General features: G+C 43.9%; 1 pseudogene; it reads left to right on the forward strand.

Moving 5' to 3' along the window:
- The first annotated feature begins 12,217 nt into the window (after positions 1-12,217).
- On the forward strand, positions 12,218-12,749 carry LOC114053202 (annotated as a pseudogene).
- Positions 12,750-25,008: the final 12,259 nt, after the last annotated feature.

Consider the following 25,008-nt stretch of genomic DNA (forward strand, 5'->3'; position numbering starts at 1 on the left):
ATGTCAGCCAGGTCTCTATGTCGCCTTTATGGCATAACCAGAGAACATGGCAGAGATATAGTAAAAAAGGTGCATTCAATGTGTCCCTTTCAATTCACCATCACTTCGCTCTGGTATCAATCCTAGAGGACTTTTTCCTAATTCTCTATGGCAAATGGATGTTACCCATATTCCACCATTGGGGAAACATAAATTCCTCCATGTTACCGTGGATACATTTTCTGGATTTTGTATAGCTACTCCTCAAACAGGAGAAACTGTTACACATGTTATTAATCACCTTTATCATGCTTTTGCTATAATTGGCCCACCATGTGCGACAAAAACTGACAACGGGCCCGCTTATGCTGCCAAACAATTACAAGCCTTTTTTCTAGAGTTTGGCATACAGCATATATGTGGTATTCCTTATAACCCAACTGGTCAAGCCATTGTTGAACAAATGAATCAAACTATCAAAACTTTCTTTCAAAAACAGAAAGGGGGAGCTGAGCGGTTATCCCCTCAAAGACAGATTAATAAAATCTTGTATACTATAAATTATTTGAAATTTGATGGTAATGACCTTACCCTTGCTATGAAATTCTTTTTACCTCACAATTCACCTACCTTAAATCATGATGGCCCAACAATATACACAGATAAAAAGAAATTGGTCCTGTGGAAAAATCCCAATAATGAATGGGTAGGACCTTTCAGGGTACTAACCTGGGGACCAGGGTATGCTTGTATCTCAACAGGTGAAGGAGCAAAGTGGGTGCCAACAAAAACTCTCAAACTTGTCCCTACTCGGGAGACACCCCAGGAAGAAAAGGAGGAGACCTAGCAAGAGGAGAAGGAGATGAAAGAAAATGATGGCATCAACCAGTAGCACCTTGGCACTGCCGAGGTTGAGTTCATTAAGTTGACACAGGATCTCCTGTGTGACTATAGATATACTAGCCTTGGTGGGGCTCTCTCACCCATTTACTTATTTTGTTTGTATTCTCTGGCATGCTCCTCTGCTGTTTACCTACTATCGTGGGATGTGTACTAAAAACTATTATAGTGATGATTTGCAAAATCTCAGCCCAAGTCCAAGTCCTAGCAGAGATCCATCCACATAGACAGCTCCTCTAAAACAAAAAGGGGGAATTGTCATGAGATTCATTTGGGAATGGTGCTCTGCCACATTAGGGCTCCTCCCTGTGGGGAGTTGAGGGTCACAGTCTGTTGCGTGAAAGCAAGGAAGTCTTAACTGACCTCTCCTTTGTGGACATGCAGCAATCATGACTGGCTCGGCCCTCCTCTGACTGGTTGAGTGCCTCCCTGCATGCCCTGGACACACCCTGGACCTGAGGCTTTCATGTGGAGCGGGATAGCTAGGACTGGCTGTAGGGCTCTGATCATGCAATCCCAAGGTGCCTTGAGGGCTATAAAGGTCACACCCAGCTAACAATAAACAGGAGCTTCTGCTATCTTGCTGTCTCCCGCCTCATCCATGCGTCTCTGGGTTACTGAGCATTGAGCTGGTCTCATGCTCTCCACTGCAGCGGCCGCGACAGATAGTAGCACAAAAACTGCTGTTTGGAATATTCAACAAAACCAGGGCAAACTGCAAACATTGGCCATTTAGTGCACTCAAAACAAGACCTGGGTGAGGTTCTCACATTCCTTCCAGTGATCTCTGGCTCCCTTAGAGGGTCCTGTGATCAGCATAACCCTCAGTTCACATTCTGGGTTAAACAATATTATCCACACAAAGCTAGGTTCAAACAACATAAAAAAAATTATTAAGTATGCTCCCCACAATGTCCCTCTTTTGAGATTCTTTTAAGATTTGTTATTTTTTATTAATTTATTTTTAGTTTTCAATATTCACTTCCACAATATTTTGAGTTCCAAATTTTCTCCCCATCTTTCCCCTCCCCCACTCCCAAGATGACGTGCATTCTGAATACCTCTTCCCCCAATCTGTCCTCCATTCTATCCCACTCCCTCTTCTCTTATCCCTTTTGTCTTCAATTTTCCTGTAGGGCAGGAGAGATTTTTATACCTCTTTGCCTGTATATCTTACTTCCCAGCTGCATGTATAAACAATTTTTAACATTCATTTTTAAAACTTTGAGTTCCAATTTCTGTCCATTCCTCCCTCCTCAACCACCCTCATTGAGAAGGCAAGCAATTCAATATAGGTTACATAGGTGTAGTCTTGCAAAACACTTCCATAATAATTATGTTGTTCAAGCCCATATTTCCCTCCATCCTATCCCACTCCCCATTTATTTTATTCTCTCCTTTGACCCTGTCCCCAGGAGAGAGAATTTAAAAATTATTGGACTACCTGAAAGCCATGATCAAAAAAGAACCTAGGCATCATCTTTCAAGAACTTCTCAAGGAAAACTGCCCCAATACTGTAAAACCAGAGGGTAAAATACAAATTAAAAGAATCCACTGGTTGCCTCCTGAAAAAGATCCCAAAATGAAAACTTCCTGCAATATTATAGCCAAATTCCAGAGCTCCTCAGTCAAGAAAAAAATACTGTAAGCATCCAGAAAGAAACAATTGAAGTACCATAGGGCCAGTCAGAAAAACATAAGATTTAGGAGCTTTTATACTAAAGGATCACAAATCCTAGAATATGATATTCCGGAGGGCAAAGGAGCTGGGATAACAATCACCTACCTAGGAAAACTGAGTATAATCCTTTGGGGGAGGGGGGGAATGGAAATTCAATGAAAAAGAGGACTTTCAAGCATTGTTGATGCAAATGCCAGAGCTGAAAAGAAAATTTGACTTTAACATAAAAGACTCAACAGAAGCATGAGAAGGTAAACAGGAAAGGGAAATCATAAGGTTCTTAATTAGGTTCAATTGTTTATATTCCTACCTGGGAAGATGATATTATTAACTCATGAGATTTTTCTTGTTATTAGAGTAGTTGTGTTGGGGTTTCTTGGTTTGTTTTGGCAAGACCATCTCAAAGAATTCAGACTCAAACCACCTCTAATCCACATATAGACATTTATTGGGAATGATGACTCCAATGGGCTGATTTCCAAGAGGAAACAGCAAATTAGTAAGACACGACAGGCAATTTTATAGAATGATGCTGATTACACAACAGAAATTGTGGATAGTAGAAAGTCAGGAGTGGTTTGTCAAGGCATAATGTAATAGGGGATGAGGTCTGTTAAAAAGATTAGGTAATAGGGGAGGGGTGCCAACCTAGGGGAAAATGCCCATGTGATTTCCCATAAAGTATGCAGAAAAACCCATCAGAGGGGGACTTGTATGCATGATAATCATATTATAATAAGACTCTCTACATCATAAGTTCATCTAAAGGACAGCTTTTGCTATTACGGCACAGGTACCTACATACGGAAAGTCACTTCTACTGTTTTGGGGTCTGCATCCTGCTCGGGCATCCTGCTGGTGCTGCTTTCTGATTGTCTGACTATTGTGTTCCTGTCTGAGATTAGATGGATGTTGTTGCAGTTGAGTGCATGGGCACACCTGTGTTTCTTTAGGAAATATGAGGAATGGGTCTGGGGGCAGTGGCTAACTAGAGGCAGTGGTTGGGATCCCATCACATGGATGGGCCTGCTGTTTTAGTGAGAAATATGAGTTCATGGACACACCTGTTGCTCTGGTGAGGCAGTGAGGCATATATGAGGAAGTTATGATATTAATTTGGGGGGAGGGAGGATAGGTGGCTATCACCTAACAGTGGCAAGGTAGGGACAGTGGGCCTACTGTTCAGTGGAGCCTATGGTTGAGTCTGGGGGTCCGTGGTGTGGTTAAAGCCAGATTTTGTGGTTAAATCAGGACATGCCTGTTCTTCAGTGGGGCCCATAAGGAAGCCAGAATATTGGGGCTGGGATTACATTATTAGGATTCCATCAGTTGGAAGGAGATTATATAGATAGAGGGTACAGGTGTGAGTTAAATATGAAGGGATGATATCTAAAAAGTAAAATTAAGGGGTGAGATAGGAATGTAATGGGAGAAAGAGAAAAGTAGAGCTAGAATGGGAGTCAATTTTCTCATAGAAAAAAGGCAAGTAAAAGCTTTTACAGTGGGAGGAAGAGGAAGAATATGAGGGGGAGTGAGTCAACTTTACCATCCTTAGAATTAGCTCAAAGAGGGAATAACATACACACAGCAAAGTAGGAGGGGAAAGAGATAAGAGAAGGGGGATGGTGACAGAAGAGAAGGGAGATTGGGGGAAGGGACAGTCAGAAGGAAAACACTGTTGAGGAGGGATAGAGTCATCTCTGGCTTTTCACCTTCTTTGTTCTCTTTCTATACAATACCTGACATGGCCTAATGGCAATCCGGGGATCCACCACTCTGTCCTTTTACCACCACAGGGCTGGTCTCATGAGTAAACTCCTTTATACAACACAATTAGTCTTAGTGTCTGTAATAAATTGACATATATAATCCACACTGGTGTGGTCGGCTTCTTTCTTTGGAATCACATACCTTCCCTTTATGGTATTCCATAAGGAATGTCATCCTTTGGATGGTCTGTGTCCTTACAAGTTTGTTCCCACTGAAATGTGGACAGAAGAGCCTTCGGGAATACCGCACAACATCAAGTTTGATTAGGCCAACCTGGCACCAAAATGGTGGAGAGAGGTCAAGGGACTTTCCCAGGGTCACACAACCAGTAAGTATCAGAGACAGGATTTAAACTGAGTTCTTCCTGACTCTAAGCACTGGAGACAGAGATACAGTGCAACCTATGATGAAGTAAGACCTTTTTCAGGGCCTCATAACCTAGGAGACTTTAGCTCCCACATTTCCTGACCCCAAAGTATGTATATACACACACACACACACACACACACACACACTTCTGGGTTAGCTTCAGTGTTCACTTCAACCCAATGTTACCTCAATTCACATGTATAAAATTCATTCATTCAACAAACGTTGAGCAACTGTGGTGTGCTTCACCTTATGTGTTGGGTTTTTTGGTGTAGGGAAGGTGTGGAATGGCTTCCTGAAATACCTCATGTTGCAAGTGTGGAGTTATGAATAAGCAGGCTAGAGCCCAGGCCTGTGAGGCCTGGAGGTCGAGGCACAGCAGGCAAGCCACTGGCCCCTAAGACACTGAAACATCAAGCCATGGGCCGTGACCTTGACAAGAAACAAGACAGTGCCTCCTGTAACCCAATAGCAGAGTTCAACTTTAAAAGTCACAACCTAGGCTGCAAAAGCATCAAAAAATGAAAATAAAAAAATGCCTGACCGCAGAGATCTACTGTGGTCTACTGATCTACTGCACAGCCTTGCCTCACTTAAATCCACTTCATTTGCAGGGCAAACATCACCCTCCTGATATCACTGCTCCTCTTCCCAAACAAAGGATAAACAACATAACACCAAAAACAATAACAACAATAAGGTAAGATCAAAATGTGTAGACGAATTAGAAATAAATGATACCGTAAGCAAATGAGGAGAGCAAGAAATAGTTTTTACCTGTCAGATCTATGGAGAAGAGAAGATTTTAAGACCAAACAAAAGATAGAGACCATTACAAGATGTAAAATGGACAATTTTATTTATATTAAATTGAAAAGGTTTTGCACAAATAAAATCAATGCAACAAACATTAGAAGGAAAATATAAAGCTGTAAACAATATTTTTAAATAAATTAATTTTTAGTTTTCAACATTCACTTCAACAACATTTTGAGTTACAAATTTTATCCCTATCTCTCCCCTCAGCCACCCCAAGACAGCATGCATTTTGAATGCCCCTTCCCCCAATCTGCTCTCCCTTCTATTACCCCCACTTTTCTTATCCCCCTTCCCTTCTATTTTCCTGTAGGGCAGGATAGATTTCTATAGCCCATTGCCTGTGTATCTTATTTCCCAGTTACACATAAAAACAATATTTAACATTTGTTTTTAAAACTTTGGGTTCCCAATTCTCTCCCTTCCTCCCTCCCACCCTCATCCCACCCAACCTCATTGAGAAAGCAAGCAATTCGATACAAGTTATACGTGTGTAGTCATGAAAAACACTCTGGAAACAATTTTTATGAATGTCTTTGATAAAGGCCTCATTTCTCATGTACATAGAGAATGGCATCAAATTATAAGAATATAAGTTATTCACCAGTTGATAAATGGTCAAAGCATATGAACAGGTAGCTTTCAGATGAAGAAACCAAACCTATCTATAGTCATAAAGAAAAAAATGTTCTAAATCACTATTAATTAGAGAAATGTAAATTAACCTAAATCGGAGGTACCACCTCACACCTATCAGACTGGATAATATGACAGAAAAAGACAATGATAAATGGAGGGGATGTGGTAAAACTAGAACACAATGCACTGTTGGTGGAGCTGTAGACTGATCCAACCATTCTGGAGAGCAATTCAGAAACATGTCCAAAGGGCTATCAAACTGTGCATATCAATTGATCCAGCAACACCACTCCTAAATCTATACCTTAAATATCAGAGATACTTGCTGCAATGAGTTTTTCCTATTTACAGGGTTTTTTTTTTTCTAGTTTTAGCTGCATTAATTTTCTTTTAAAAAATGTTTGAATTAATTTAAATAGATATAATTCAAATTATCATTTTTAACTCCTGGGATCCTCTCTATCTTTTCTTCATTCCTGAACTATTCTTCTATATATAGATGACAAAAGTCACTTTTTCAATTCTGGAATTTGCTTATAATAGTTTCCTTTATGTGTTAGTCATGAATTCATTTGGAGCATATCTTGGTTTATGTTGTGAGATGTTGGTCTATACCTAGTTATTGTCATGCTGCTTTTCATGGTGTTCAGAAGCTTTTGTCAAAAAGTAAGTCCTTACACCCAGTAGTTATGGTCTTTGGATTTACAAAAAGCTAAACTGCAGGGTTCACTGGCTTCTCAGACTATGCCTAGATTGCCTTTCCTTTAACACAAACACTGGGATCAAGTGGTCACTTCCTCCCAGCACTGGCATCATTTCCACTCCAGTATCGAGTTCCTTCCTATTACTGATCCAGAATAGTCAGTCAATGAACATATGTTAAGCGCTTACCATGTGCCAGGCACATTGCTAAGAAAGTGCTGTGGATACAAAGAAAGGGAAAAGACTGTCTCTCTTCTAGAGGAACTCAGTCTAACGGGAAAGATAACATTCAAAGAACTATGGAGAAACAAGCTTTGGACAGAATAAAATGGAAATAATAAGCAGTGGGAAGAGGCTAAAACTGGGGAGAGGGATTAGGAAAGGCTTCCAGCTGAAGGTAGGATTTTATCTGGGATTTAAAGGATGCCAAGGAAGCCAGAAAGTGGAGATGAAGAATGAGAACATTCTAGGTATAGGGGACAACCAGTGAAAATGCTGAGGCAAGTTACAATGCCTGTTTCCCTTTCTTGGTCTCTGCATTTCATGGAGGATCAAATGATCACAAATGCCATCCGAGAAGTTATTGGCTAGAAGGATGAGGAGAGGAAGGCAAGAGAAGATAAGGAGAAGAAAGGGAGTGGCTGAGGCAGGAGCAGGGGACGGGGCACTTACCTCACACAGGACCCTCAGGGTCTGTCAGTCTGGAAGGTGGGGGTAAGATGAGCATAACGGAGGGGACTTTTGTGGGAGGAGGATAAGGGAAGTAGTGGAAAGGCACGCAGACCTCGAACTGCTGGAGCCACACTCACATCCTCTTCCAGAGACAAAGAAGATTTACACTTAATAGAAGGTGGGAGGGGGCAGGCGCTGTGATGTCGCTGGAGTATTGGAATAATCTCCTCCCAGAGCATAGGAGGAAGGGAAGAGGGAGGAGAGGGGAGGGGGCTCTGCGACAGAGCAGCGGGGTGCCCACCCTGGTCGTTTTTCTCAGCCCCCATCACCCAAACTGGCTAGGGGAGGACGCCGCAGTTCATCCTCCACCTGGAGGTGGGCTCGTGGCTGACGTGGAGCTGAGGGGCAGCGGCTGCACTCACCTTGGAGTTGTGGAGGGGCGGCCCCTTTACGGAAAAGGAGAGGGGGAGGAGAAAGAGGGGAATGGGGAGGTGGAGGCAGGGGGAAAAAGCACGGTAGCTGCAGCAGCATCTACAATCCACCAGCCCCTGAAGGGGACTTAAAATTCCTCACAACCTCCAGAGCAGAGGAGGAAAGGGCTTGTCTGTGGCAGGGGCGGGTCTTAGCCTGCTTTCTCCAGGCAGGAGGAGACAAAGATCAGGCCTGGAGGGGCCGGACTTGAGGGCAACCAGGGAGGCAGTGCTTCTGCCCCCGCTGTTTATGTGTGGGTACCCTGATATAAATCCTATATAATACCAACCTTGCAGAGCCTGGACAAGTGAAAGGCACACCCTCCTTTCTGGCTCATTCTTCTCTACCAAGCGACTTTATATATTTCTTCTAAAACGATTTCAGATTTGGGGTTTTGTTCTCTGCCAACACTAGTGAATTGGCATGATGGAGAGACACCTGGAATTGGTGTCATGAGACCTAGACTGAGGTTCTTGCCTTACTCATTGTGTCACCATAGGCAAGCCACTGAAAGTCTCTAAACCTCAATTTTCATATCAGTAAAATGGCAGTGAATAAAACACCTATGCTAAGTAAATTACAAGGTTCAAATGAGATGTTTGCAAAGTGCTTTTCAAACCATGACACACTAGAGATGTGTTTATTATTATTATCATTATTATTGATCTCTGTTAGTCTTTTTGAAGGCATGTACACATCCTACTATCGATACTTTTTTGTTTGATATCCTTCAGATCATGGCACACGTTACTGTTTTTTGTCAGTGATTAAAAGTAAAGGAATATTAACCCATCTGCTGCAGGCTCCATGAACACATCTTTAGGACAATTCTAGGTGGAGACAGGGCTGTGAGGATCAAATGATCCTCATGCTGTGACCACGTGGTTTTCAGTTCTTCCCCTAGGTTGCTATATGTTGAAAGCTTTCCATCCATGCAGCTTGGAGAATAGGAACACGTGGTATGCTATCAAAAACATTGTTCCTGAATTTGTGTGGATCAATGTTATGACTAGAAGATGGAGGTGATAGATTTGTTCAATAACAGGGTTCCAGCTCCATTACAATATATTTTTAAATTCTCAAGGATATCCTGAGATTTCCATTTGTAATATTAACACCTGTCATCTATTCACTTTAGAAAGATATTAAGCTTCTGATGGATAATTCCAGCCACCAGTTCATGTTTTGTTATTCATTATGTACCAATATTTTACAACCTGCAGTGAAGTGTTGCTCAATTTCTACCATTTCCTTCCATAATCTATGCTGATTGCTAAATCTAGGCCCCTTAAGAATAATCTTTCTATTATTTCTGCCAACAGTGACCTGATGTGGGATTGTCTGCAGAAACTACCTCCATCTCTATAAACAAACTCACATGGCGAGCATGTATTCAGTGGTTTTGTATACACACATTATTGGTTGAATTCATGTGAAATTTCATCTATGGAGAGCATTGGTATTCCATTTTGGGATCTTTGCTATTTTATTGGATTCCCCCAGAGAATGGGCATTTTCAGACACACTGGACACATCCAGGGGGTAAGAATCTAATTTACATCCTTTTAAAACTTTTACTGTTGTAAAGTGAAGTGTTAAATCTCTTTGCTGCAAAAATATTTCTGTCAGTTTTAACTTGCTTTATATGTGCTTTGACAACATCCCTCAATTCCCTCCCTCCTCTTTCATGAGGAGGTGCTGATCTCTGTGTTTCATTATTAGGTAGATTTTGGTTAGGATACTTTCCAAATCTGTTTTTGCTGATTTTGGCAGAAATAGGAGAGGGCCTTAAGACACTGGATCCTATCTAAGAGGATTGCTACTTTAAGAAGGGCATCTTCTGGGAGGGGGACTGGAAAGCAGGAAAGGCTCCCCCTGATTTGGCAAGCAGAGGGTTCCCAGGGATGGGTGGATGACTCTGAGAGTTCCAGGCACAATTCTAGCTGAGGTGATATTGGGCTACTGTGGTCCAGGCTGGATGGAGATCCAGTCAAGGTAGATTTTCCACTCAATAAGGTTTCTAAGCATGCTCAGGAGACACCTGACACTTTCATTTCACCCAGGCAGACTTCCTTTAAGAGGAGAGAAAAGGGATTCTCACCAAAATACAAGGACTTGCTGAAGCCCTTAAACCAGGAGCTAGCTTCTGATTTTGTTGCAACATAAGCATTCTAATATTGATATCCCTGCCATTAAGAAGGTGTTCATTTGTTTTCCTTAAAGGGCATCAGTAAGGACACTTTTCAGTTAGGGGATGAGCTCCTGCTATCATGATCAATACCCAAATTCCAGAGTACACACAAGATCAAACATACAAGTACATACAAGAGTATCTTGTATCCTGCACCCTTCTAGCAGGACGGGGGCTTCTTGCCATTGGCAGAGATTGCCAAGAATAACACATCACACTCCACCATCTGGAGTTTACCCTTTCAAATGCCTTATACCTTTTCCCCATGCATACACCTAACAAAGATCATGCAGCAGATTCAGCAGATGCCAGCCCTGCTGAAATGGGTACAACTCAAATCGGGAATCTGGGCTTCTCAGCATTAAGGCAGGCACAGGTCTAGGGGAAGCAATGGTAAGTCAATCAATGTGAAACACCTCATTGTGGGAACCCTGTAACTTGGTCTTGAAAAATCATACATATGCCCCTCCAAGCACACTAGCACTTCCTTGCTTCAGTTCATACATGTTCAAGAGCTTTCACCCCAACTCAGTAATGAGTTCAGTAGAAAGGGGTTTATGTATATCTCATTTGATTTCATTTAGCAACTGAACACATTATCACCCTCCTAGTTAGGATCACCACAGTACTGGAAGTTTTGCCCCTTTTTTCATGATTCATATTTCCAGTTAGTCTGTCCACAATGGAAATTCCTGCAATAACAGTAAGAATGAACAACCCCAATGTGGAATGAGGCAGGATGTGAATATGAGGAAATGTTAGAACCTGATTTTTAAGTAAGGATGCTAGCTAAATGATGTAATTGAAGGGACATAATGTACAAAGAGATTACTTCTTCTGTCACTCCCTTCTTTCAAGCTCAGTTGAGGAATTCCACCAGAAACTACTGTATCTGTAGAGAGGCTCTGACATCTGGTCTAGAATGTGGTGGGCTCTTTGAAAAGATAATTTACAGTTGCCACCTCTATTTGCTTTCCTCTCTCTTCTTAACTCTTTACAGTCTAGCTTCTGCCATCATCATTCAGTCAAAATTTCTCTCACTTATGTTGCTAACCATCTATGCCAAATCTAATGTCCTTTTCTCAGTACTCACCTTTCCTGATCACTTTGCAGCCTTTAACACTGCTATTCACCCTTCTCTTGACATTTTTGTCTTTCTGTATTTTTGTGACTTTATTTTCTCCTGGACCTTCTCTTAATCAGCTAAGAAACATTTATTAAGTGGCTATGATATGCCAGATAATGTACTAAGCACTGGACATGCAAAGAAAGATAAAAGACAGTACCACCCCCAAACACCTCACCATGACCACTCCTTAGTATCTATAGCTGGATCTTTATCTGGATCATGCCTGGTAACCATGAGTGTCTCACTGAGCTCTGTCCTGGGTTGCCTTTCTTTCTATCTTGATACTGTTTTGCTTGGTGCTCTCATCAATTCCCATGGATTCAATTATCATCTCAAAGCAGATGATTCCCCCATGTACCTTTCCAATTAGAACCTCTCTGCTGACTTCCAGTCTTGAATCTCCAACTTGTGTATTGCACATATCCAACTGGATGTCCTGTAAACATTTTAAATTCAATGTGTCCAAAATCGAAATCTTTCTCCCTAAACTCAACAATCTTCCCTTTAAAAATTATTTAATACTAGGAGCTACTCGGGCACATTTGTTCGCTGATTCTCTCTCAGTTTCTGTCTCCTTCTCCCTCTCTCTCTTCCCCCTTCCCTCTCTCCCTCTCTCCCTCTCTTCTCCTCTTCCTCCCATGGTCAGCCGGGCGCTTCAGGCAGTCAGCGGTGATGTGCCCTCGTCTTCTCATTGCTGGGGTGCACTCCATCCTTTAGGATCCCTGTTGAGTATCTGTCTGAAAAGCTGCGTTCCATTTTATCTGTCAGATAAGAGCTTCCTGAAGTTACTCTTATATGTGGACAACTTGTTAAGAGATGCAGTGAAGAGGGTGAGGAAGCCAGCCAGTCTCTTTGGAAGATACCTTGGACAGAACAAGGCACAACTGTGCGACCATCATGCTCAAGTTTTACTGTGATTACTGTGACATGTACCTCACTCCTGATTCTCTATCTGTGAAGAAGATGCACTGCAGCAGGAAGAAGCACAGAGACAATGTGAGAGACTATTATCAAAAATGGATGGAAGAGCAAGCCCAGAGTCTGATTGATAAAACAACCACTGTGTTTCAGCAAGGAAGAATTCCTCCCAACCTGTTCTCTGCTCCTCCACTAGGAGGGTCTATGATCCCACCTCCTCACCCTAGCATGATGGGACCCACCCTCCTGGAATGATGCCTGTGGGGCCAACTCCTGGCATGAGGATGCCCATGGGAGGCCACATGCCTATGATGCCTGGCCCTCCAATGATGAGGCCCCTTCCTCATCCCATGATGGTGCCCACCCACCCAGCAATGCCCAGACCAGACAGATAAAGTGGAGAGAATATAAAGAAACCCATTTCTCAGTTTTCTATTCTTTGTTCTATTTCACCAGAACATCATGGTGCTGGGTCTCATACATGGGTTTCCCCCCGCCCTTCCCTTTTTAAAATGTTGGCACTCTTTTATATCACTGTCACTTTTCCATGATTTCCCCCTCAACCCCCCACCCCCGTATATCCCTCCATCCTTCCCCAGTGTATCCCTCCCCTGTGATAAATAAGCACAGTGAAAAGAAAAATCAACATAGTGGGACATGTCTAAAATTTATTCCTCGTTCTTCATCTATAGTTTAACATCTCTCTGCCAAAGGAAAGGAAACATACTTTACCAGCCCCATGAAGTCACAGTTGCATAATGCATTGATCACAATTTTCAAGTCTATCAGTGTTGTGTTTCTTTATATTGTGGTGGTTGTGTAAATTGTTTTCTTGTTTCTGCTTACTTTCCCTCTCCCATTAGTACATACAAGCCTTTCCAAATTTCTGACTTCTTCATATTCATATCTTTGTAGCCCAGTAATAGTCTATTGCTTTCATATCCCATATGTTGTTCATTTGATGTTTCTCAATTGATGAGTATTGTTTGCTTGCAGTTCTTTGCTACTACAAAGAGTGCCGCTATGGATATTTTTGTATATATGGGACCTTTCCCTCTATCTTTCCCCTTCTTGGGTTATAAGCTAATAGTGGTATCACTGAGTCAAAGATATGTGTGTTTTAGTGACTTTTAAGAGTAATTACAAAACATTTTTCAGAACCGTTGGACAAATTCACAGCTCCACCAAAGGTGCATTAGTGTGCCTATCTTTCCACAGTCCTTCCAACTTTGACCATTTTCATCTTTTGTCATCTTTCTCAATCTTATGGGTGTAAAGTGATGCTTCAGAATTGTTTTTGATTTGCATTCTTTTTAGAAAGTTAGAGCATTTTGTCATGATTGTTGATAGCTTGCAGTTTTACTTTTTTCAAACTGCCCCAGGGGTACTTTCCAAACATGTTAGAAGACTTCCTACTTCCTGTCAAAGAAGAAACAATTTAAAAAGGAAGAGTGGGACAGAAATGCAGCTTATAGCTTATATTTGTATTGTGACATATAAAAATAAAAGTATGGACTGTTGTAGCATTTAAAAAGTATTTATTACTGTTGAAGGTACCACCATCTTCCCAGGCCCCCAGGACCACAACATAAGTATCATCCTTCACTCTTGACCTTCTCACCACTCCCTAAACCAACATGTTGCCAAGAGCTCTCAATTTTACCTTTGCAACAACTCTCACATATGCCTTCTTGTCTCCCCTGCCAGTGCTACCACCTTGGAGCAGGCTCTCGTCAATTCACACAGTGGACTATTGAAACAGCCTTCTGGTTGGAATCTCCATATCCAGCACATCCCCATTGCAGTCTGTCCTACACTCAGCCCTCAAAATCATCTTCCTAAAACACAGGTCTGACAATGTGCCCTCCCTCCCACCCATGCTTTTCTACTCAATCAAATCCGGTGGCTCCCTATCAACTCAGGATCAAATATAAAATCTACTCTAGAATTCAAAGCCTTCCATAAACTACCCACCCTCACCTTTCCGGTTTCCTTACACCTTATGCACTTGAACCCCCCTCACCTCTAAGATGTACTCTTCACTCCAGAAACACTGGTCTCCTTGCTGTTCAAAGCACAAGATTCTCCATCTCCCAAATTTGGCCATTTTCTTTCAGTGGCTGTCCCATACACCTGAAACATTCTCCCTCCTCATCTCTGCCACCTGACTTCTCTGACTTTCTTCAAGTCTCACCTAAAATCCCAACATCTGTAGGAAGCTTTTCGCTTTCCCACAAATTTTTCCTGTACGTGGTTTGTTTGTTCACTATTGTTTGACTGTTGACTCCCCTATCAGCCTGTGAGCTCCTTGAGAGGCAGGGACTGTCTTACAATTGCTCATATTTTCAGTGTAGCACAGAGCCTGGCACATAGGAAGTGGCTTAAAAATGTCTGTTGCTTGAATGGAACCTGAATGTCTGCTGTTTCTTCTGATGTAGCTTCCTGGTCCCCTAAGGGCATGAAAAGTCCCACCGATGGGCAGTCAGGATCCCTCAAACTTGGTGGATTTCTGAAGGTCACTCAAGCCCTCATAGTCTTCCTTGGCACCCTGCTCTGATAACCAGATGTCATTTTCTATAGAGACAAGACGAGCTGTGTCCAGAGGAGCTGTGTCACTATGTTGTTGTTATATTTCTGTGCTGTGTTAACCCAAAGCAAACCTGCTACTGTAACCTGTCCAATAAATTCCCAGTACCTCATTTCATCCCATCACTGACCTTGAATTAAGAGACTGCTAGCACTCAAGCCTCCTCTAATGGCCTGGCTCAAGAGAGATACTCAGAGACTTCTGGATAGACTGATTCTATACAAAGGAAGCCTCCTCCGGAATGCAGGGCCAAAACTTTTCTTGTTTGATAGAGTCAGAAAGAAGAAAAATCATACCAGTTATACACGTTAAGGAATTGGGAGAATTGGGAAAACCATTCCTATGCTCAAAAAATTTGAGGAAGATCACAGTTGTCAATCAACAATGTTTGACTTAGGCAGTTCCTTGTTTATTGGATTTTAAGTCAAATTGCTTTAGAGCAGAAACCATTTGTTGAGTACCTACTAAATGTTCAGCATAATGTTAATCTGTGCAGAAGAGCAGTGCGGGATGGATGAGGAAGGGTGAAAAATTGGAGGAATAACAACCCTGGGGCAAGTTCCAGAACTAGATGGGCTGGCTTTGTTCTCTTTCTAATTTCCCTTCTTTCCCTTTGAATCACAAAGGGCCGTTCCACCAAATTAGACACCCTTTGGGAAAATAACATTGAATACATGAACATGGATTTATGGGGTGCAGAAAGTGGAAATGGGGATTACCAATGGGGATATGTAGTACAGTGCTTAGTACAGTGCTTTGCACATAGTAAGTGCTTACCAAGTACTTTTTCATTCATTGATCCATTTATTCATTCATTCATTCATGGCCGGCAGTACAGAGTTCTCTTTGAATATATGATGAGTTTGAGGTAGTTATGTAATCAATAGCTTCCACCAATTTGAAATCTAAAGGCAAAGTCAAAAACAGCATGAAAATGCAAATAGGACGAGAACTTGTGAATATGGAGTTGCCATAACAAAACTCTCAGTGACTATTTTGCAGATCATAGAAGTAGTACCTGGTAATTGTCATTCAGGACATGCTCTGATTGCTTCAGGACGTCTGCTAACTGTTTTAGACAGTAGTGGCAATTGCCTTTGAAAGGAAATTGAGGGAGAGATGGGGACAGCATGTGCCAGACAAGTCACTACATCACCACCACCTTGTCCAGCATCTCCCCACAGACCCAGATGAAGACAGAGCCATGTCCTGAATCCCGGAGGCTTAGAAATAACAGGCTCCATGAGGCCTCCAGACCTGCTTCAAGCCCAGCCTGCACAGACATCATGGAAAGGAGAAATCATTGGAAAAACAAAGTTCACCTCTTTCATCACTGCCAGTACCAAGTGCTGACCAGTTCTCACCAATACACACAAAAACAGCACTCAAGAGTCCTTGGAGTGGCAGCATTCTGTGGAGCCTCCAGCCTGCTTCCAGCCCATCTCTCACAACCAGCAGTTGGGTAAAGAACTCCTGCAGAGAAGGGACCAGTCAACATCCCTAAAATTCCAACCAGTTGCCCTTCACGGGGCAGGCAAGCCATACTAGCTCAAGAAGCAAAGCAACCTGAGGGGGGGATAGAAGGTAGCCTAGGCTTCATTATACTTTGGGATTCTTGTAATCAATCTGAGATGGGTATTTCTGACATCAGTTCTAAATCTCTCTTTCTGCATGATTCACCAATTACTCTGATCCCTGACCTCTGTCTAATCCATTTGATAAGTACTTATCCTTTATACACCTGAATAAACTGCAGGGTAGCCATCCTTCAGCACCTCATGCCTAGACTACTACAATGGGTATTGGTTGGTCTTCCTGCCACAAGTCTCTGCCCACTGTAGTCCATCCTCCACACTCCTGTCAAAGGGATCTCTGTAACACACACGTCTGACCATGTCACCACTCAGTCCCGCACTCAATATATTCCAGTGGCTCCCTATCACCTAAAGGCTCAAATATAAAGTCCTTTTTGTCACTCATAACCTATCTCAACCTGCTCCCATCTCTGCATTTTTCCTACACCCTACACTCTCCCTCCAGATAGTCTGGGATCCAGTGACACCCTCCTGCTGCCTGGTCTTTGCACAAGACACTCCATCTCCCAACTCTAGGCAATTTCCACTGGCTGTCCCTCTTCCCTGCAAAGCTCTTCCTTCTCACATCTGACTCCTGGTTTCCCTGACTTCTTCCAGGTCCCTGTTAGAATCTCACCTTCTGGGCCTTAGGCTGTGTTCAGCCTGGGAGGGTGATAGACAGACAGACAGTGCTGGACTGATTCTAGACCATTCCCTCTCCCACCAGGCAACATTAAAGGGAGAACTGATCTTCCTTACTATCACCAGTAAAAACTCCTAACAAGCCGCTACCAACACAAACATAAACTGAAGTGTCCTGTAGAATGGCAGCTGTTCCCCAGATCACCTGTCAAGCTTCCAGACCAGACATGACAGTCATCTTCTAGAGAAACAACTCCCATGGAGAGGAATCCTGCCATCCCCACCAACTGCCACTCACAGTTCAGATGAAACAGGGAGGCCCCCTGGAGGGACAGAACAGTCAGCATATGCCCAGCAGTTCGGGCCAAAACCACCACATTGACACCATCTCCCCTCAGACCCAGATCGAGAATGACCTGGACCTGGGGCCGGGAGCAACTCAGGGTCCTTAGACATCATACTGGCAAGCAACCCCTGTGGAAATGCAGCCTGGCCATGGCTCCTGCAGGTGTTTCTGACACAGCCACTAATGACCCAGTAAAGGAAGTTTTGATTCCCACAATCTTAGGTAATATCAAATGGTTAGCAACTCAGAAAAAAAAAACTAATCAGTAGAAATGACTTTAAAAGGCATAATCTTCTTTTCTGCTGTGCCCTAAAGGCCACTGGACCTCTTCATCTGCAATGAAGTTAAAACCATTCCTTGGTGTCATCTCTCCAAAGAGAATTACATTTTTGAGAGCAAGGCAGACTTACTTTTCCCTCTGTATCCCCAGTTATTGTAACCTAGCTTTGCACACAGAGTTATTAATACATGTTTTATTCATTCATTCAATAAGGACACTCCACTGTCAGAGCCTTTTCACTCACTTTATTTGATGATCAGAATAAAGAGGCACCTATCTCAGAGCTGTAGAATGGGGAGTGATAAAGAAATGCCCTTGACTTGGTCTCAGCAAGTGTCCCAAGGATAATTATGAAATCTGGCAGTTGGGGGAACCTCTGTTTCATCAAAGTGATAGCTACTAGCATGCTGTGTGTGGGGGCCTCTTTTCTGAAGGGCTGGTGAGCACTCAGCCACCCCAAAGGGGTGGCTGCTGGAGTCCTCTTCACTGGCTCCTCCTGGAAATCCTCTTGGCCCACTAGTTGGACCACCCACAGGTTCTCGGTACTGCAGCCTCTTCTCACGGGGTCCTCTGGGCACTCATCCCTGGGAGAATGATTTTAGGATTATTTTTCTGGGTGTGTGGCCTATATGAGTACAGGCTTGAATTACTCTGATTGAAAAGAAGCCTTCATGACGGAACAGGTGGAGCAGGACCCTGGGTCCAATTCAGCTACCAAGAAGCATAGCAGAAGAAAAAGGATTTTCATCCAAGGTATCCCATGTAGGTCAACCAGCAGACCTCACTCTTGAAGAGAGTATGCTATCCCTGAGAACTCAGGTTTCCTAGGGACATTAAGTCCTGCTGAGATTAGTTGGGGCCAGTAAACAGGTCTGACTTTTGGCTATATCTGTGTCCTGGCTCAAAGGCAGCCTGGCCTCAAGCCTCCTCTCTAGACCTCCCTCAGTAATTGTGACCTGTCCCGACCCAACAATAGGCCTGACTTGCCAATAATCCATGATGTCACTGGACACTGATTTCAGCTTGAAGGAGAGGCTTTAAAACTTTTGATTGATGGACATATATATTTATACCCCCCAAATGAGTAAATATTAGATACCACAAAGAGGATTTTTAGGAAAATGACTTATAGTGAAAAATGCATGTGTTTTAAATGTCAAAATAGTTGACTGATGCTAGCCTGTGATATGGAGATCACTGTTATCCCCACTCTCCAACTCCATTTCTCTCCTCTTTGCCCCGCTTGAGGGGTGAGGATTTGCTGGGCAAGGTCTCTGTGCAGGAGGGTCTGCTCTCCTTGCCAGGCCTTTCTTGTGGTTTTTCATAGAGTCCACATGTACTGGGTGCTCTAAGGATGTGCTGAGCTCAGCCACTCCAGGCACACCTTTCTTCTCTCCTCCTGACCTTCCCAATTCTCCCACACCAAAAGCCATCCTCATCCCCCCCATCCCCTGGGAGTCCAGAGCCAGCCCACTCTAGGGTTGCTCAGTCCAGGATGTACTTTTGCTCTTTCCCTTCTGATTCCCTCGGCAACCACAAGTCCCCTTTGCAGATGGAAAAAGTGTTTCCAGTCCCCTCCTCCCAGGCGCAAAAGGGCAAGTATACAGGACTGGCAGTGTTGGGGGTGTGTGAGGAGGGGTGAGGATGTGGGAGATGGGCTATAGGATGCTATGATATAAGAAGCAGCAGAGTCATTGTCTGCCTTCCTTCATGTTTCCACTTGAGTACCACCTTCTTGAAGCTGGATAACTGTCCAGGTGTCCCCCAGAAGTTAGGGCCTTCTTCCCTTCTAAGATACTTCTCTTATCATCTCACTTAGGTAAGTTGAATGAAAAGCCTAAGCAAAAAGTTTCTGGGTAATTAATAATCAATTTATTAATTTGGCTAGCTGATAATTAATGAATTGAATCAATTAATAAATTGATAATTAGTAACCAAAGACAAAACCATGGAGATCACTGAATGCTAAATACCTTTGGAAAAGGGATGGGTGCCCCTGAAAGGTGAAAATCAACCCTGATTGGTGGTCAATTAATGAGGGTGTAGACTTTCATATGAGGAGGTGAGCCGAAAGCCTTCAGCTCCTCCTGCTGAGAACTTGGGTTTTTCATGAGACTCAGCCACCTCCAGTAATCTGGACAGGGGAATCCATCTCTACTCAGATGCCTCTGGTTGGTTTTTTCTTTCATGAACTACGTAACATTACCCTCCATCACAATGCAGAGGAGGTAGGGATGTTGCAAGGGCATGAACTTAATGCTCTAGGGCTGGAATTCACCTAGATTAGATGCTGTTTACCATCTAAACCCAAGTAAGGTCTCCTACTTGCAAGGAGTCCCACTCAAGATGGAGGAGCATCCCTGATTGTCCCTTAGGATTTGGACAATCCCATCTATCAGAAATGTCCTTCAGAGAGTGACTGAGTGACTGACTTACAAGAGCTCATCCCCGATTGAGGAAATAGAAAAAGCCTGGGTTCTAATCAATAATAGGTTATTAATATAAGAGAAAATAATAATTTCTCTCATAGGTCACATAGAAACCTAATTTTTTTAACAGGTTGCCTTCTCCTCCTCTTCTAGACAACGAGCTCCCTGAGGGCAGGGAACAAGGTTTTGTGGATAACTGGGCTGCCTAGTGCCCAGCATAGGGACTGGTATATGGTGGTACTCGAGTAAATGCTTATAGGATATGGCACCTCAAAGTGATAGATAAGCTGCGCCAGGATTTCTGGCAGCATGCTGAGGCAAGAAAAAGGGAACAAGGTGTCTTTAGTCTTTCCTCTTCCTCACTGCCTCCATGCCAAACTTGCTCTTCTGCCCTCCTCACTCTGAGCACCTGAACTCTAAATCACCAATTCCATGTGCTTCTTCCAGAGCCCTCAAGCTAAGTACACTCTCACAACCATCTCACTCCTGCTCTCCACTCCCAAGACCCAGGTCATCCCCTTCCTCTCCCCACACACCCACCTTTTACAGACTTCCATGGTCCATGGAGCAGTTGGGAGAAAGCATTAGCCCTCAGGACCAACACTTTGTTCTATTCTCCCAGAAAATTTGCGTTCATTTCTCAGATTCAGAAAGTAATCACAGCTCTCCCACTTCCACTTCCACTCCCACTCCCCGAGTCTGAAATTGTTATCACTATCTGGGTGCTGTAGGCAGGGAATAGAGATGGTTGGGTTGGGCTACATGATGAGGAGGAACCTGCACAGTCTTTCTCTGACTTCATGTTTACACTCAGGTACTACCTTTCTCAAACAGGTGGAATGCCAAGAGGCCCCTCCATGTGAGTGCTTTCTTCTCCCCTGAGATGGCCTCCCACATCAGGCTGACATCTTTAGAGACATACCAGGTATACACACAGATATCCTCCTCCATCACTCTTTAGATTGAGAGGCCCTTAGTGCAGTTAGCCAATCTTTCGGCTCCCCAACATTTAATATAGGAACTGGCACAGAATGAGTGCCCAGTACATGCTTGTGGTCTCAGTACTTGCAGGACATAATAAGTCAAAGTCAAGGATGGACTGTATGTGGGATTGTGGCAATCAGGAGGAGAGGGGAGGAAGTCTGGGCAAGGGGTATTGAGCCTTCCTTCATCCTCAGTGAATCCACCCACATCACTCTTTGGCCATTCTGCCCTACCTAGCCTTTGCCCCTTCCTTCTCCCCACAACATGACAACATAGGACACATTCAGAACCACCACCACCCCAAACACTTTGTCCCCACCGTCTCCTGCCTGCACCAGAACCCCACCTCCTGTAGAAGCCATTCTCACTCCCACCAGGCATGTAGTCTATTCTATACCTGCTCACGAGTGGGAGAGGAGGCCAAGAATCTCTCTAAATGCCCCCGATCTTTCCTGCCACACCTCCACAGCCTGGAAAAAACAAAGGCTTTACAAAATTCCTGAAACAATGAATTGAAGAGGAGATCCAAATCCAGAAACACAGGATTTAAGATCTAACATGACATAATGAAAGAATGGGCACTCTGCCTGGCTCACAGCCACACTTACGTATCTGCTGATTCCCACAGTATCCCAGGACAGAAAGTTAAGGGTCAGAACACTGACATCGCCTAAATCTAGGGCTTTTCAACCCTTAATCCCCTGTTATAAGATGTATGAAAAAGAAACATGGTGATAGAAATAAGAGAGAGAGAGAGACAGAGAGAGACAGACAGACAGACAGACAGAGAGACAGAGAGACAGAGAGACAGAGAGAGGAAGAGAGAGAGAGACAGAGAGAGAGAGAGAGAGAGAGAGAGAGACAGAGAGAGACAGAGAGAGAGAGACAGAGAGAGAGACAGAGAGAGAGACAGAGAGAGAGAGAGAAGGAAAGTAGATTGGAGAGTAAGGAGAAAAAGAAGGATCAATTCCCATGGTCCAGCTTACCACACCCTAAGCACAAAACCAAAACCTGGAACCAAGCTGGGCAGGATGGACTCAGAGGGGGACATTTTCTACATCAGAGTAGTCAGTGTCCTGCACAGCAGGGGGTCTCACTGGAACTTGACATACTCCAAGCTTAACACAGTTTCCCTGGGGAGGGGTGAAGGGTGGGGAGAGCTTCTGGGGAGGTGGGTAATTCCTGGGCAGAGGACCTGACAGAGCTCAGTTCTGCCCAGTAAACCCACACAAACCATTACACTTTTTGCAAGGGCAGAAGAAAGGCCTGGTTGGGGGAAAAGGGAAAGCCCTCTCATTCTACCCCACCAGGGACTCCAGAATTCCTTAAAAGAGAGAGTGGAAATCAGAGACTTGCGGATGGCACTGAACTTGAAATCATGGTTATCTTAGGCAAAGGCTAGTAAAATATATTCAGACTTAAATTGAATTTCCATTCCCTTTGGTTTGAGTCCTTTCCCTAAATATCGTCTTTCTGCTGATTTTTTTTATGACGACATATGGAGACATACACAATTTATTTGAGGCTTATTGTTTGGGGTTAAGAACAATTTAGTAAAAAAAATTATTTCACCCCACAAGAAATCAAAGGGGAATTTTTTTTAAAAGTCTCATCCTTGGACTGGACACAATGGGCCAATGCTGTCATGGAATTTTGGTGAGCAAGGCCCATTGTTAGGTGAGGCCACACAGGTCACAATTCCTGAGGGAGATCTCCAGGGAGGCTACAGTCCAAGCTGGACTTAGTCCTGAACACAGACAATCTGAGAAGTCTGGGCTGTAGGCATCCACCCTCCCCAACCCCCACAGAACCTGCTGTCCCCTTGAAGCCTGAGTCCCCCAAGACAGTTTTTCCCTGTTATCGTGAGGGCTATGGGTGGTTCCAGGTATGATGCTCTGGATGAAAATCCACCCTCCTCTGCTGTGATTCTTCTGCACTGATTTGGACAGAGGTTCTCATTGCCCTGGTCCATCCTGAATCACTGTTTCTCTAACCAGTGGTATCGCAGCCTGTATGGCCTGAAGGCTTTCTCCTACTGGTGATGTGCAGGTTGATCCTGTGGGAGATGATCCCAAGAAGACTGACCAACCAGTGGACATGGAGGGCATCCCTGAGATGCCTAGGAAGACAGCTTCACATGGCCTTCCCTTTGGGTGAGCTTGGTTCTCATCAAAGCTTCACAAAAGAGGCCTAGATCACCAGGCTGTTTGGCTGCTGCAGCCACTGGTCAAAGATGGTTTCCTTAAAGCACCTTGGAAGAAGAGTGGCAGAAAGGAGGCCCAGGTGTATAAGCTACATACATACATACATACATACATACATACATATGTTCACATCATAATCAATATCATCCCTTGACTCCACACTCTCAATCTGGTCACCCAACCAAATGTTGAACAACGTCTATATTGGGTTGACATAGGGGCTCTTTCTCTTGTTGCCCACCTGGTTCAAACTTGGTTTGCAAAGTCCCCTGGATCTTAGATGATAACCAGAACACAATCCCAACTTATCTCAGTAGGAACAGGGATGTGCAAGTTGGGTTGACTCTAACACAGTCTGAAATGCCAAATCCCAACGTCTTCCTCTTTGCTGATTTCCTTGGGAAGATTATTTTTTTTGGGAAAAATATGACTGAAAGACAATCTCAAGATGGCTGTTCTCCCCTTCTTAAAACACAGTTTAAAAGGAACTCTATATAATCCATGGAACAGCTGGGAAAGGGGCCTTTTCCTTATAATCAGCACTTTCTTCTCCTCATCAAGGAAGTTTAATTCTCAATTCTTAGATGCAGAAAGCAATGGTACCTCCACTCTCTCTCCCCCATCCCTTAAGTTGCCTGTTCAAGTTAGGTCCTGGGGAGTGGGGTGGCAAGTCCTCAAGGTATAGGGAAATGGTTCGGTTGGGCTACATGATGGGCAGGAAGCTGCACAGTCTTTCTCTGAATTCATGTTTCCATTCAAGTACTACCTTCCTGAAACAGGAGGAATGCCCAGGTGCCCCTGCATATCAGTGCCTTCTTCTCCCCTGGGATCACATCCCACACCATACTGCACCATACTGCCATCTATAGAGACACAACAGGTCTACGCACAGGTATTGATTTACAGGTTGTCCCCCCATCCTCCTTCATAATGGGAGTCCACTTAGGGTAAGTATCTCCTCCTTTTCCTCTTCCTTGGCCCCCCAGCAGCTCACACAGAGACTGACAAACCATGAGTGCTCAGTACATGCATATGGTGGCTGTTCTTTTGGACATGGCACCTCAAAGTCAAGGATCATCTATACTTGGGACTGTGGCAACAGGGAGGGGAGGGGAGGAAGTCTGGGCAAGGTGTATTCAAGATTCCTTAGTCCCCACTGAATCCTCCCCCACCCTTCTAGGTTGGCCATTATGCCCTCCCTACCCTGAGCCTCCCCTTTTCCCTAACCTGCTGTAACACCTTTAATATTACCACCATCACCAGCACTTTGCCACTGACCTCTTCCCATGTTGCCCTTCCAGGTGCACCCCACCACCTCCTGTAGAAGCTGTTTACACTCCCGCTGGGCATCTGATCTATCCTGCACTTGCTGATGGAGGGTGGAGGGGGGACCTCTCTCTGCCTCCCACCTCCACACCCAGGATAAAGACAAAACCTCCCCAGAATTCCTGACAGAATGAATTAGAGAAAAATTTTAAAAAAAATGAACACCGATTCTGGAGGGACACCCCTACCCCACCTCCTTTAAACTAACTGGTCTGAACATGGCAACGAGGTGTACAGAAGACAGAGGCAACCTTGGAAATCGCCAGGTAGAAGCTCAAGGTCTCACATTCTTTACTCACCTAATGGGGCCTCTGGTGACTCTTAGTCACCCTTGTGACACTGCTGATCCCCCCTCCCAGGGACAGAAGGTTGAGGGTCAGGACCCTGAGCCTGTTTAA

The sequence above is a fragment of the Vombatus ursinus genome, unplaced genomic scaffold, assembly GCF_900497805.2.
Source record: "Vombatus ursinus unplaced genomic scaffold, bare-nosed wombat genome assembly UNPS02004051.1, whole genome shotgun sequence".
NCBI lineage: Eukaryota > Metazoa > Chordata > Mammalia > Diprotodontia > Vombatidae > Vombatus > Vombatus ursinus.